Source organism: Scyliorhinus canicula, chromosome 7 (genome assembly GCF_902713615.1).
Source record: "Scyliorhinus canicula chromosome 7, sScyCan1.1, whole genome shotgun sequence".
In the NCBI taxonomy this organism is placed as follows: Eukaryota; Metazoa; Chordata; class Chondrichthyes; order Carcharhiniformes; family Scyliorhinidae; genus Scyliorhinus; species Scyliorhinus canicula.
In genome coordinates this window covers 128,979,844-128,994,648 of record NC_052152.1, presented here as the reverse complement: position 1 = coordinate 128,994,648, position 14,805 = coordinate 128,979,844, and positions in this window count along the sequence as shown.

Here is a 14,805-nt window from a genome sequence, read left to right as displayed (position 1 = left end):
CATTCAGCGTGCAAAGAACAAAGAAAAGTACAGCACAGGAACTGGCCCTTCAGCCCTCCAAGCCTGCGCCGGCCATGCTGCCCATCTAAACTAAAATCTTCTACACTTCCGAGGTCTGTATCCCTTTTAATTTGCATTCATTTCAATTCCATTAACGAGATTAAAGTTGAATGCAGCGGCCTCCCGGGAATTAGCCGACTCCCCAGCAGAAAGTCACGTGGGCGTCATTTAATACTCCTTTTCAAAAATGTGAAGCTGCTGAGGAGAAGAGACAGCTACTGAGGGGAAGTGAAGAGGAGAGTAGCCTTTTCCATTTTCCAGCTGAACAATGTGCCTGTCCTCCAGGAGTGTCAGCACCATAGAGGCATTTGCCAACAATCAAACACGAAAGAGCTGGGCTTAACTACTGCGGACCCTCTCACGGTCAAAGGGTAAGTGTCTGACTGAATGGAGGACAGCTCAGCACTTTCTCCCTGATGTTCCCGGCAGACGTCTGGGGTCTAGGGGTTTCTCATCTGGCCAGGAGTGAGTGTGCAGAGCGAGGTTTGCCAGCTTAACTGGCTCGCTGGATGGCAATCTGAGTGAAAGTGGGACTGTCATGACTGGGGGAGGCTTGGGGGATATGAGGGTTCCGGGATGGAAGACTGATTGATGGTCTCTCTCCTTCTCCAATACCTTTTCGATATAAAAGTGTTTGCTGGCGTTGCTCCCGTGGACACTGCCCTCGCTCTGCTTGTCGTAGCTGAGATGGGCAGATGTCAAAGAAGGCAACAGGCTGTTTAGCACAGGGCTAAATCGCTGGCTTTGAAAGCAGACCAAGGCAGGCCAGCAGCACGGTTCAATACCCGTACCAGCCTCGCCGAACAGGCACCGGAATGTAACGACTAGGGGCTTTTCACAGTAACTTCATTTGAAGCCTACTTGTGACAATAAGCGATTTTCATTTCATTTTTTTCAGGCTGGAGGCTTGTGCGGGGGGATGTCAGACACCCTCAAGACCTGGCTGTCATGATATGCAAACATTCAACCAATGAACAGCCAGAATAGGACACAACCAATGGGCAGTCAGGACACTCAGAGGTGGCATCACCACAAGGGGGCATGACATAAACACTATAAAAGGGATGAGGCACTCACACCCTGCCTCTTTCCACAGACAGACATCCAGAGAGTTAGACAGGGTTGATCAGCAGCATCACACCCCAGCATGTGGCTTAGAGCAAGCTGGTACAGTTAGACTGAGTTACTACAGTAAGATTAGCAGAGAGTCAACCTCATTTGAGAACTGTGTTAATAGTTCAATAAACACGTTGAACTCACTTCAGAGTCTGGAGCATCCTTCAGTTTTTTTTTAAATATATTTTTTTAAATTTAGTGTACCCAATTATTTTTTTTCCAATTGAGGGGCAATTTAGTGTGGCCAATCCACGGAAACACGGGGAGAATGTGCAAACTCCACACAGACAGTGACCCAGGGCCGGGATTCGAACCCGGGTCCTCAGCGCCGTAGGCAGCAATGCTAACCACTGTGCCACCGTGCTGCCCTGAGCATCCTTTAGTTAAGACTGCATCAAGTAGCAGCCAGTGTTATCCGAAGCAGCATAACACAATACTGGCCATCCTTCAGACTGAGAAGGGAAGGCCAGCAACATGCCAAGGTGTTCAGGAGCCGTTGGTCCTTCCATGAGCTGACGGACAGCATGTGCCACAGAAGACTGCTTCTGAACAGAGAGACAGTGGGGCACCTGTGCCATATCTTCGGTGACATGGCATGGAGGAGGAGGCACCCACTTCTGGTGGACATGAAGAGCACTAAATGTCTACACCATTGGATGGTTCCAGGACTCGAGCGGAGACCTGTGAGGAATTTCGCAATCTTCAGCCCACCGTTGAATCCGACATTATGCCCGGTCATCCGTCTATATAATCTTCAACCTGGACCAGGTCCACCACGATACCTGGGTTGCAGGGTTCACTGCTATCATTGGGATGCCCCATGTCCAGGGGACCATCGATGGCACGCCCCTGAGAGCACCGGGGCATCAGTGAGTGCCGAGCCCTATATTAAAAGGAATATTCCGATGTTGTGCGACCACTGTTTCAGGATCATGCATGCGTATGCACATTACCCTGGAAGTGTGCAAGGCAGCTACTTCCTGGGGCACTCTAAGATCCAGGTGTCTTCCAGGGCCACCCAAGGATGGCAGGTTGGCTCATGCAGGTCATGGGATACCTACTGAGGACCTGGTTGATGACGCCGATGTGGAGAGCCTGCGATGAAGGCGGAGACCGGATACAATGAGGCCTACGATGCCATTCGTGCTGTCATTGAGCAGTGCATCGGGCTCATCATAATGTGGTTCTGCTGCCTGGACCACTCTGGCGATGCCCTGCAGAGGGTCTCTCACTGTGTGGTGGTTTGCTGTACCCTCCGCAATCTGGCACAGCAGCGGGGCGTGCTGGAGGAGGAGGATGAGGTGGTCCACGAGGAGCCAGGGGATGGAGGACAGGCAGCTGTAAGGGTCTGACATGCCAGGAGGATCAGGGAGGCCCTCATCATCTCCAGATTCCCCGAGGATGAGGCTGTGTGCATCAGCTCAACACCCTGTCTCAATTTCTTTCCCTCCCCCCAACTCCTCCTCCTTTCCCATTCCACCATTCCACCCAATCCCCCCACATTCTCTGCTCCCCATCATACTGCCCCCTCCCCTGACCACCTTGTTCTCCCATCCAAGGGTCTGTCTAATGCCACTCCAGGGTGATGGGCCTGTGTTGGCACTGTAAGCGGGTCAATACACAAGGCAGGAGAGTGATGATAACTCGCCGTGAGGAATGCTCTGGTGCTCCTCAGTTTCTGCTAAATTCTGACTCTTTCTTACTGCTGACAGTGCTCTCACACCCATCCTCTGAACAGGGTCTGCAATGGACCTTTTGATCTTAGACCACTGTGCCATGGGGACAGGGGTTAGAGGGAGGAGAGGGCAGCAGGGTGTGGAGGTGCAGACAGGCCCGCTGTGAAGGTTAACATGACAGAGGCCTCACATGTATGAGGTGTGACGTGTTTTAATGATGAAAATTTTACTGTGACAGATTTCCATTGTCCTTAGCTACAGACAACTTAACGGTGTCACAGGTGTTGCTGTGCCACCCTGTTCTGCTTGCTGGCCTTGAGATGTGCCGGTGGCAGGAGGAGGGGATTTGGAAGGAATGGTAACGGCAGTAGTTTTCTTGAAGGCAGGCCCCAGGTTGGCCTCCCTGACCGTGCCCATCGGGCCCTGGGGGACTCCATGGGATGGAGGCACAGCTGGAGTGAACTCCAGAGCCCTCTCAGTCATCTGACGCTACCAATCCTGAAGACTCCCCAATTTCAACGTTATGGTGTCACCACCCTCAGTGGTGACCCTCAATGAGTGGGCCATGCTTTGTAGTGCCTCGGCAATGTCCACCTGTGTCTGGGACATGTTTCTCAGCGACTTGGGCATGGTGTCAAGGCCATCAACCATGGTCATCAGAGACTGAGTCATGCCTTGATCGCCACTCAAGATGCGGATGTTGTGCTCCAGGTTTTCCATCACTGGCCCGTATGGGCCGAGCGGCCTGATGTTCCCGACCTGTTCACGCCAGCGGCAACCACACCTGGTCGCTGCCGTCATGAACATGGCGCCAAAGCTTCGTTTGTGGCTTGTGGGGGCGGAGAGGGAAGTGAGCACCACGGCTGTGCTCGGGAGGGGACTGGCCCGCGATCGGTGCCCACCGATCGTCGGGCTGGCGTCTCCAAGGGGCACACTCTTTCCCCTCCCGCAAGATCAAGCCGCCACGTCTTGTGGGCAGCGGAGGGGAAGACGGCAACCGCGTATGCGCGGGTTGGAGCCGGTCAACCTGCACATGCGCGGCTGACGTCACTTAGGCGCCGCCGTCGCATCATTCTCGGTGCACCGCCTTGACGCAAGCGTCAAGGCCCGGCGGCCGAGATTTACGGAACGCAGCTCCTAGCCCCCCGGGGGTGGTGGGGGGGGGGGGTGAATAGGGTGCGAGGAGCGGCCTCCAAGGCCGTCGTGAAACTCGGCCAAGTTCACAACGGCCTTCCCGATGCCGCGCGGGAGCGGAGAATTCACCCATTGAATCCCAAAGTGTCAGGTACCTTGGGAATCTGCACATTTGAGTGAGGCTTACTGCCTCACTCTAAAATGCAGATTTGCTAAAATGTGATCCCGCCCATTGTGAACTTGTGAGGTGTTGCGAGCCGGGTAGATCCAGGGAACAGGGTCTCCAGGCTCTCTATGGCCATGCTGCGTCGTGGCAAACTGCTTGCACTCTTGTCAACTACAGTAAATATCCAATTTACTACCTTGTCAATTACAATAAATACCCAACTCGCTGCCTCATTAATTACAATAAATACTCAAACCTGCCCTCTTGTTAATTGCAATAGATACCTCACTCGCCCTCTCATAAATTGCAAAATAAATACCCCACTCACCCTCTCATTAATTGCAATAAATACCCCGCTTGTCCCATGTCAATTACAATAAATACCCAACTTGACCCCTTATCAATTCCAATAAATACCCAAATCAACCCCATATTAATTACAATAAATATTCATGGGTTTATTTCATTGTTTCTTCTTTGCCATCTTTTGTTTATTTTTCCCCTTGCCGAGTTTGCTGCCGCCGTTGTGGTCCATTGTGTTTCCTTTCCCGCCTGTGTTCCCCTCTCTTTTCTTCCTCCTGGCTCCCTCTGATGTTGGTCCTGCCCCTTCTCACCCCCTCCCCCCCCCCCCCCCCCACTTCCCTGCGACCCCTGGCTCTCCTGCTGGGTTTGGTTGCACTTTCTTATTTACCCGGGCCTTTCCCCCTCCCATTTACTTTTGTGTCTTGGCTACTTTCTCTTTGTCCCTGGCTACATAGACGCTGGAAACAAACCGGTCCTGGAACAGCCGGGTGAATGGCTCCCACGTTCTGAGGACGGCGTTTTCCAACCCACGGATGGCAAATTTAATTTTTTTCCATTTTGAGAAATTGCAATAGGTCAGACAGCCAGTCTGCAGCTTAAGGTGATGCTGCTGACCACCAGCCGAGCAGGATTCTATGGCGGGTGATCAGGGAGGCAAAGGCAAGGTCATCCGCCCTCCTCCCCATGAAGAGATCTGGCTGATCAGATGCCCCGAAGACTGCCACTCTTGGGCCATGATTCTACCCTCACCCCTTTGGATTTTGTCTCAAAGAAGGCTGTCCAGTACCCGGCAAGTCTGGGACAACATGTGGGCATGGTTGGCCGGGCCTCCGTGGCACCATTCGCATCTGTCCTCCACCTCTGAGAAGAACCTACTCATTCGGGTTCTGGTCAAGTGGGCTCTATGTATCACTATTATCTGCGTTAGGTTAAGCCTTTTGCACGTAGGTGGAGTTGACCCTGTGCAGTGCTTCGCTCCAGAGTCCCCAAGTCCCCCCCCCCCACCACTTCTCCCTTGTCATGCCCAGTTTGGCATCAGCTCTCTCTATGAATCGTCCATACATGTCGCTACAGTTCCCTCTGCCTAAAATATCTGCGTCCAGTAATTGTTCTAGTAGTGACTGTCATGGCGGTTGTGGGTATGTCCTTGTTTCTTTCCGTAGGAGGTTTTTGAGCTGCAGGTCTCTGAATTTGTTGCGTCCTGTTAGTTGAAATCTTTCCATCAGTTTATCGAGTGCTGTGACATTACCTGTGTACAGGTCCCTAACTGTCAGTGTCCTCTGTCCTGCCTCCGCCTTTGAAAGGAGGAGGCTGTCAGCACCAGCGCGAACCTGTTGCTGGTGGGGGCCTTATCGGACATTTTGGTTCTGCCAAAATGTCACAGCTGGTTCCACGACAGGAGTGTTGCCATGACCATTAGCAAGGCAAACAATAATCACATCCAGTTAAAAGTAATTAAAATTGTCAGGAATCTGAATTAAACCAGCAATAGGTAAGAAGTGGGGGGCCGCACGGTAGCATAGTGGTTAGCACAATTGCTTCACAGCTCCAGGGTCCCAGGTTCAATTCCCGACTTGGGTCACTGTCTGTGCGGAGTCTGCACGTTCTCCCCGTGTGTGCGTGGGTTTCCTCCGGGTGCTCTGGTTTCCTCCCACACTCCAAAGATGTGCAGGTTAGGTGGATTGGCCATGATAAATTGCCCTTCGTGTACAAAATTGCCCTTAGTGTTGGGTGGGGTTCCTGGGTTATGGGGATAGGGTGGATGTGTGGGCGTGGGTAAGGTGCTCTTTCCAAGAGCCGGTGCAGACTCGATGGGCCGAATGGCCTCATTCTGCACTGTATATTCTATGAAGTCAGTTAGCATTCATAAAAGCAGAGATGTTTGATGATTTGTATTTCTTATCCTTGATCAGAACTGACAGGGTGTTGAACGAACTTCAAACTGCATGATCTATCAGATAATCACTCCTTGTGTTTAATACATTTTCAGCGTTGTTTTAGGTCACTTGTTATACTCTATGTATTGCTAATTGATACTGTCAACCATATCACCTGAAGAAGGAGCCGTGCTCCGAAAGCTCGTGTTTGAAACAAACCTGTTGGACTTTAACCTGGTGTTGTAAGACTTCTAACCATATTATGAACAGTGTTACATAGGACCTTCCCTGTATTGCTGCATCAAGACCAATAACAGCTGTTCAGTGGTGAGCACAAGGTGTACACAATGGTTTCTGTATTGTGCAAGAACCCACAAACTCTGGGACAGCGAATATATGTGAAAAATTCAGCCTCGCCGCGCCTGGCTCATGAAATCAGGCAAAAACACAACTGGCTTCTCGCCATCTGCTATAATCAGGGTCCTAAATTCAAAATACATTTCTCTCAGAGAGTGGAATCTGAACTGGGAAATGATGGGCCAGGGAACTGTAGGGATCAGAACTTCGAACTGCAGGAATGATCTGTGGTCAGATCTGAAGGAAACTATATGTGTGATGCCACAAATGTAATGTTTCTTCACTGTGTTTTCTCTTCTTTCCTCTCCTGAAGGAGTAGGTACTGGCTGACCTACAATTCCACAAGTGTTAGGCACATTCAGTTGCCTCCTCTCGATTTGTGAGTCGCGACAAAGACTGTCGGCTGGCGGCACACAGTCAAGTCTTGCCCTGTCCTCCCCCAGAGTTCCAGAACTGAGGTCCAACTGTGGCACCCTTTAAAGAAAGGGTTTGATAGGGCAGATAAGATACTTCCATTTGTTGGAGAGTCCTAAATTAGGACATTATTATCGGGTAGCCAGAAATAATTTCCCAGAAGAACGTTGAGCCAGATAATGAACAGAATGTTGAACTCATGGCCACAAAGGTATCATATGGATACTTCAAAGGGGAAGCTCGATCTTCCTCAGGCATTGTGTATTGGATTGGTCCATGATTATGCTTGGTAAATACGGCAGTGGTTTGGTGTTGCCTTCTGCAGTGTGGCTGGCCAGGGAACTCTGCTGTTACCACCCACCATCATGTTTGATAAAAGGATTTACAGGCATGGTGGCACAATGCTTAGCACTGCCTCCTCACAGTATCAGATATACTGGGTTTGATTCCAGTCTTGGGTGACTGTGTGCAGTTTGCACGTTCTCCCTGCGTCTGCATGAGTTTCCCCTGGGTGCTCTCGTTTCCTCCCACAATCCAAAGATGTGCAGGTTGGGTGGGGTTACAGAGTTACGGGGATGGAGGGTGGAGGAGAGTGGGTCCAGGTGGGGTCCTCTTTCAGAAGGGCAGTCCAGACTTGATGGGCCGAATGGCATTGTAGGGATTCTAACCACATCTTCCATGGCCATCAGATCCTGTGGTAGGACTTGAACCTACAGCTTCTGGACCAGAGAAAGGGATGCTACACACTGCACCACAAGACCCCCACAAGCATACATATATATAGAATGGATATTCTACAATGGTTTGATGACGAGGGGTGGGAGGAGGTCCATGTGGATCATTAACACTGACATGGAATAGTTGGTTTGTGCTATCCTCTCTCCCAATCTGCTATCTAGCAAAGGCTTACTCTTGGATGGCTGGACAATCCAGCTCTTTCAGCACCATGCCTTTGGTGATGAGGGCCAATTGAAGACCCCATTATTGTCCTTTTTGGGAGCTAACTGTGGGGAATGTGAGCATGACTTTCCACCCCCCCCCCCTCCCAGTTCCACCTGACATGGAGGCAGAAGAGGACCAGGGTTTACGATTATTTCTGTGCGGGCAGGTCGAGCAGGGATGCTCCTCCACATTTGTGTGTTGCAAGGAGAGCTGCTGCCTACTCAACCCCTCACACTGCAGTCCAGGCATGTCAGTAGCATCATCCCGCCCAACTAGTCCATCCCAGTGTTTATGCTCAGGTCCAGCCTTCTTTTATCTTTCCGCTTCTAAATCTAGCATCATAAGCTTCTATTCCAATCTCCCTGATATGTTTTTTCTGACTTCCCCTTAAATGTATTTGTACAAGTGATGGACAACCTGTGGCCTGGGGGCCATATGCGGCCCATTTGGGCTCTGAGTTCAGCCCACGAGACATTTTGTTGATCATTGTCCACCCGCTGGGTTGCCGCATTCCACTGGTTTTGTCCACGTTGTATTTTCCCACGAGTATGACTGAAGATGTGTGCGTGTAAAGCGGGGGCAATTGAAGTGTGGTGTTAATTGCTCACAACTCTGACTGTGAGAGCCGTGTGCTCCCTTCGTGTCCAACCAAAGTGATGCATTTATTTTGTTTTGTACCATTTGAAGTTGCCAGTTTATTGAATGATTAAGCATTTTTTATAGCTCGTTATGAAATATTTGGTGCGTATCAATGTTGTTAGTCTTATTCATGGGGTCATGGTTGGTGAACAAGCTCGATTTCAATCTTGCAACACAGTGCGATGAAGGAGGGAATGCCCAGGTTGTGTATCACCGAACCGTTCTTCGTGGTAGTGAGTTCCACATTCTCACTATTCTTTGGATTGACAAGTTTCTTCTCAATTCTCTATTGGATTTCTTTGTTCCCCATGAAAGAATAGCCTCTGCTCTCCTCAATGGGCAGAGTCTCTGTTCTCCCAGACATGTGTTTCCCGGCAGTGCTCATTCGCTGGCGGCGGGATCCTCTGCTCCGGTCACTTGTCAATGGAATTTCCCATTGTAGGCATCCCACACCGCTGGGAAACCCATTGGCAGGAGTCTGCTGCCAAAGAATTCCAGCGGATATTTCATACAATCCACAAGCAATGGAGACAAGTAAACTCAAATTGTATCTAATTCTCCTTGAGAAAAGTTGATAGATGTCAAATATCCCAGGTGATATAACACACTGAGGGGGGTGATCAATGAAATGGAACCTTCCCTGTGCAAAGTCTTCACTTTCCTTCTTGATTTGGGAGGTGGGGAGCACGGAGGAATCTCACATGTATTAATGTTGCATCATTTTATTTCTCTCCCTGTGGAGAAAAATGGTGTTTGTGATTTTAAAAAAGCAAACAGCTTTATTGGGAACTGGCTGTCTGCCAGAGGGCGTTGTTCCAAGATCTTTGCTGCAGATGCTGGAACAGAATGTGTTTACCATCTTATGTCTCAGGCAGAACTCAGCATGCCCTCCCTTATGAAACCATTTAACAAACCAATCCATGACCACCTGAGAAATATAATTCTGCCTTTTTAAACATTTGAATAATTGAGCCGCCGCTGCAGCTGAACGAAGAAATGCCACATGCTTGGGATGTACAACTCTCAGTCAATTTGCCTCAGTACCCTTTGACTCAAATCATCTCTTTGACCAAACGTTTGAACTACTCTCCATCTTTGACTTGGTCAATGCCCAGGCAGTTACAGGTGGCAAACCGAGTAAGGAAAATGCGCACTTTCAATCATCATTAGTCTGTCAGATTCTGATCCTGGGTAATGTTCACTTTTCTTTCGGGTCTGTTTTAGTGGCAACAATGCTGATTTGTACAATACCTTCAACACTCAACCATTTAATTGAGCGGTATGGAACCACAGGCCTCACATATCACTTGAGATGACATTCTTGCCTCAAAATGAAACCAACTCTCCAGTTGACCTTAACCAACATAGTTACAGTAACAGGTTGTGGGTAACTTTAACCAGCCATGTTGTATGGGAACTAGGTGGTCTCAGCTCATTCACCATCTTACCCATGCACAGTTTTACTGTCCATTGACTTAGTCAACTCATACAAGCCTGTTTCCCTTTCAGGTTAACATTACCCCCATTAAGTTTAATGCTGTGGATGAGAAGATAGATTTGTGATTGCAGATTCACGTTACTATCGGCTGCAATTCAGGTTCATAAAGTTTGATAAAGAAAATCTAATGGGATTCTAGGTTTAATCACAGGCGGTACAGGGTGGCAATGCAGCACAGTGGTTAGCACTGTTGCTTCATAGCGCCAGAGTCACAGGTTCGATTCCCGGCTTGGGTCACTGTCTGTGCGGAGTCTGCATGTTCTCCCCGTGTCTGCGTGGGTTTCTTCCGGGTGCTCCGGTTTCCTCCCACAGTCCAAAGACGTGCAGGTTAGCTAGATTGGCCACGGTAAATTGCCCGTAGTGCCCAAAATGGTTAGGAGGGGTTATTGGGTTACAGGGATTGGGTGGAAGTGAGGGCTTAAATGGGTCGGTGCAGACTCAATGGGCCGAATGGCCTTCTGCACTGTATGTTCTACACTACTGGAAAGATATTGAGGCTTTAGAGAGGATGCAATGCAGAATCACTAGGGTGCTGCCTGGCATGAGATAATACAATGAAAGACATCAAAGATTGGAGCCTGGATTTCTGTCACCATGGAGTGTCTCTCTGTCCTTGGGAAAATTATCTTTATTCCTGCCCCCGAACACCGCACTTCTCATTTTCACAGTGGCGGGAATGGGAGCAGTTCTCATTGAGAGGATATGTGATTTACAGAGGCAGCAGGAAATTTAAAGTATCAGCTACTTCCATTCAGGTTGAATTTTTATATCCCAGCAGTGTGAAACCCAAATTGCGCAGAGGAAAGCTGGCCAGAGCAGATCTGGAATTTGGGCATTTATTTGGATAGTCAGGGAACCCTTTTGGAGAGTTGCAGGTAGCCCTGTGGGATCAGCTGTCAATGTTTCCTCACTTCCCCAGAATTGGCAGAAAATCAATTCCAACCCGAGGCAGTAGGAGGGTGAAGCTCCTGGCCTCCTCACAAGCTAATTTGTCTCACCCCACTGACTCATGAACCCAAGTATCAGGAAGAGCTTTGTGTTTGAGAAGGGCACATGGCACTTTGAACAGAGCAAGATACAAGATGGACATGGCACCCTCGCACAGAGGCACCAGGGGAGCAAATCACAGTGAGCAGCTGGGGGCCAAAGGGAGAGAAGAGAGTTGGGAGGAAGAGGCTGCTGCCTGAACGCTAGGATGGAGGAGAGGCAGGATAACCAGGTACAACCCTGTGGGAAGGGTATAGACAGGCATCCTCCCTTGGTATGACGGAAGGTCACTTCTGAAGGTGATTGAGGCTAAGGCGTGTGGTGGTGACATACTTATGTCACATGTTCCAGCAGCAACTCTAGCCACAACTCATCAACCCTCATGCCCTACCAGGGGCTGTAAAGGTAACTGTCGCTCTCAGTCTTTATGCTTCAGCTTCCCAGGGTTCAGCAGGAGACCTGTATCCCAGTCAGATGTGGGAGTGAGGATATGTTACATTAGCTGTCCTGTTGATTTGTTATCTCAGTTTTTGTTATCTCAGTTACAGAGAGGCATGGCTTTTGCCCAATTAGCAGGCTTCCTTGGGTGCAGGGTGGTAACGATTGCACCCACATTGTCATAAAGGCTCCAAACCTGCCGAATGGCCTTCCACTTCCTTGTGTACAGGTGGTTTGTGACCATGACAAGGTTTCCCTTCAATGATGTGCAAAGTTCCTAGGTAGCTGCCGCAACTCCTTCACATTGAGGAGTTCCCAACTGCCTCAGCTATTTCATCTATCAATGCGGATACGTGGTTGGCTTTGAGGGGGACAAGGGGCCCCTTCAGGCCTCGATTAGTGATACTCTTCAGGAGCCTTTAAACTGAGACTGAGTGCAACTAAAACAACAGCCATGTTGCTGTGAATACCATCAAGCAGACCACTGACATTTTAAAGATGTGGTTTAGGTCCCTCAACTGCTCAGCTCGGCAGTAAGCCCCAGCAAGGATATGCAGCACAGTTATGGTGAGCTGCACACTGCACAGCATGGTGCAGGGAAGGGGTCTACAAATCAATGGTAATTACACCATGTGCAGAGCTCCAACCTCTAAGGAGGAGGAAGATGAGAAGAAGGAGAAAATCCATGTACATTCTGACCATCTCCTCACAGAGAAGGATGGTGAGGAGAAGGAGGAAATTCCTGTATTTTCTGACCATTTCCTCATGGAGGAGTAAGATAAGGAGAAGGAGAAAGTCCCTGTGCATTCTGCCCATCTCCTCTTGGAGAAGGATGAGAAGGCCACTTATGACAAAGCAGCTAGGAGCTGTGGCCACAAAGCCAGTGCTGATTCTGTGCAGGAGCAGATCATCACCAGACATGTCCTTATGCAAAATCCAATTACATGAGGTCCTCCTATCTCACTCTTGCCATCAGCCAGTCCTTGGTGACAAATATCCACCTGAAGAATCTTGTACTATAACTCCAGAAGTAATCAGGGAACTACCCAATCCACCATAAAGAAAAGCATTAACATCCATGAGTTGAACTCAGCTACATTCATGTACCCTCAACATTAAAACCATGACCCTCAACATATTACAAATGGTAAAATGTTATTCACAGTCCAACCGCCTCACATAAATAAGTGACTGTAAATGAGGGACCCATGTTCTGACAACCCACTTGAGCCAGAGTCACTTGAACCAGAGTCACAACACTAGTGAATTAATCAATATTTCTCAGAAAATACCTGAGGTCTTTGGCCCTTGGCTGCCTAATAATTACAATTGCCAGGTTTGTAAATTTTAGCACAATTATGTTTTATTTATAACAAGATCTATAACAAAATGTGCAGCAAATGCAACTGATTAACCATCATATAATTCCTAATTCCCCACTTTCACTTTCCCCTACCCTCTACACACACAAACACACACACATGACAGACACATACACAAGTGAAAAAAGGGGTAAAATAATAAGTAAAAGAAAAAGAATTTTTGGTTCAGATGGTGATTTCTAGCACGCTTTCCTTGTGTGCTTGTCTGCAAGCTGATAGTGAGCAGGTTCTTGTCACTGTGTGTCTTGGAGTCAACTTCTCCATAAGATCTTTGAGAATCATCCCACTGGGGTTGTATCTAATCACCACCTGTTACTGGGCAGTGTATGGCATTTTGGCTAATTTACTTGCCACCAGCCAATCAATGGACTCGAGTCCCACCCCATCTCTTTCTGGTGCTGAAATGTCTGAGGTCTCCTGTTCAAACTAGCAGAACATTCTCTCCTGTAACTTCTGAATTCCTCATTCTCTTTGCTGCTGGGACTTAAAGACACATGTTCATTAATCAGCCAGGGATAAAAAATGATAAAGGCAAAATAAATGAAAGGGGAAACAAAGAAATTAACATCATGGACCTTACAGCCTTGCCACCAAATTTTCCATATTCAAAATCAGCCCACATTGCTGAGAGTGACATGACAAGACTTGAAACCTTATACATGCTAATAGTACGGTATGTAGTAATATACAAACAGACAAGGCCTCTCACACATGATGAGGATAACAGCTCTTTGAAGGATCCATTCCAGCCAATGCTCTTATTTCTGATGTGGGTTTCTCTTGCAATATTCCTGACTTCCATATTATTATGATCCCAGACCAGAGCCCAATATTTGCTAGGATACTGGACAAAACCTCAATATTTTATTTTATTTGTAATACTGCGAGGAATGCATACTTCACTCAGGAGTGATTCCACATACAATTAGAGATATAGTATATTAAAGCAAATTTTATTATTAACACAGTCTAAAATTAACTTTAACATCATAAAATAAATTAGCTTATAATTACCAGTTAAACAATGCTTAACAACAAAATGAAACTCTTTAACTACTCACTGCTGTCTTCTAATCCCCAATTAGGCAAAATCCATCTCAAGTCAAAATCACTTTTAAATACAGTTAGCAGACACAAGAATACTTGCTATACAGAAATGTCTTGGAGACACTGCTTTGAGAGAGAGATCCTTCAGGCAACAGCTTGCAGATCCTTGCCTGTGTAAAACTACTGTTTGACTTCCCAGCATTAGGCAAAAAGTTCCTGTTCTGTTCACAGACAGATCAAAAACTGAACTCAACATCTGACTGCTTTCTATTAACAACATCATCTCTATCCTATTAACTGGGTTATGATAATCTTACTGAGGCTAAAGGCAATGGGTATGGTTCAGCCAACACACTGTGCCCAGTGCAGAGCCGGGCGCAACAGGTGAATTCTGGGAGGGCACCAAATCAGGCTTCGAGCCAGGCACAGGGCCAATTGCAAGGCACCCAACTCATTCCGCTGGGTGTGATTTGGATGACGCCCTTGCTGTGCATGATCCAGATAATGATATTTAAATAAGCCATTAGACTCATTTAAGTATCACAATGCCACATTCACCTGGCATCCTAGAGTCAACAGCCATGCCTGTGAGGCCTAATTTAGGCGCCAATTAGTACTAGCTTTAACATAGAACATAGAACATAGAACGATACAGCGCAGTACAGGCCCTTCGGCCCTCGATGTTGCACCGACATGGAAAAAAAAACTAAAGGCCATCTAACCTACACTATGCCCTTATCATCCATATGCTTATCCAATAAATTTTTAA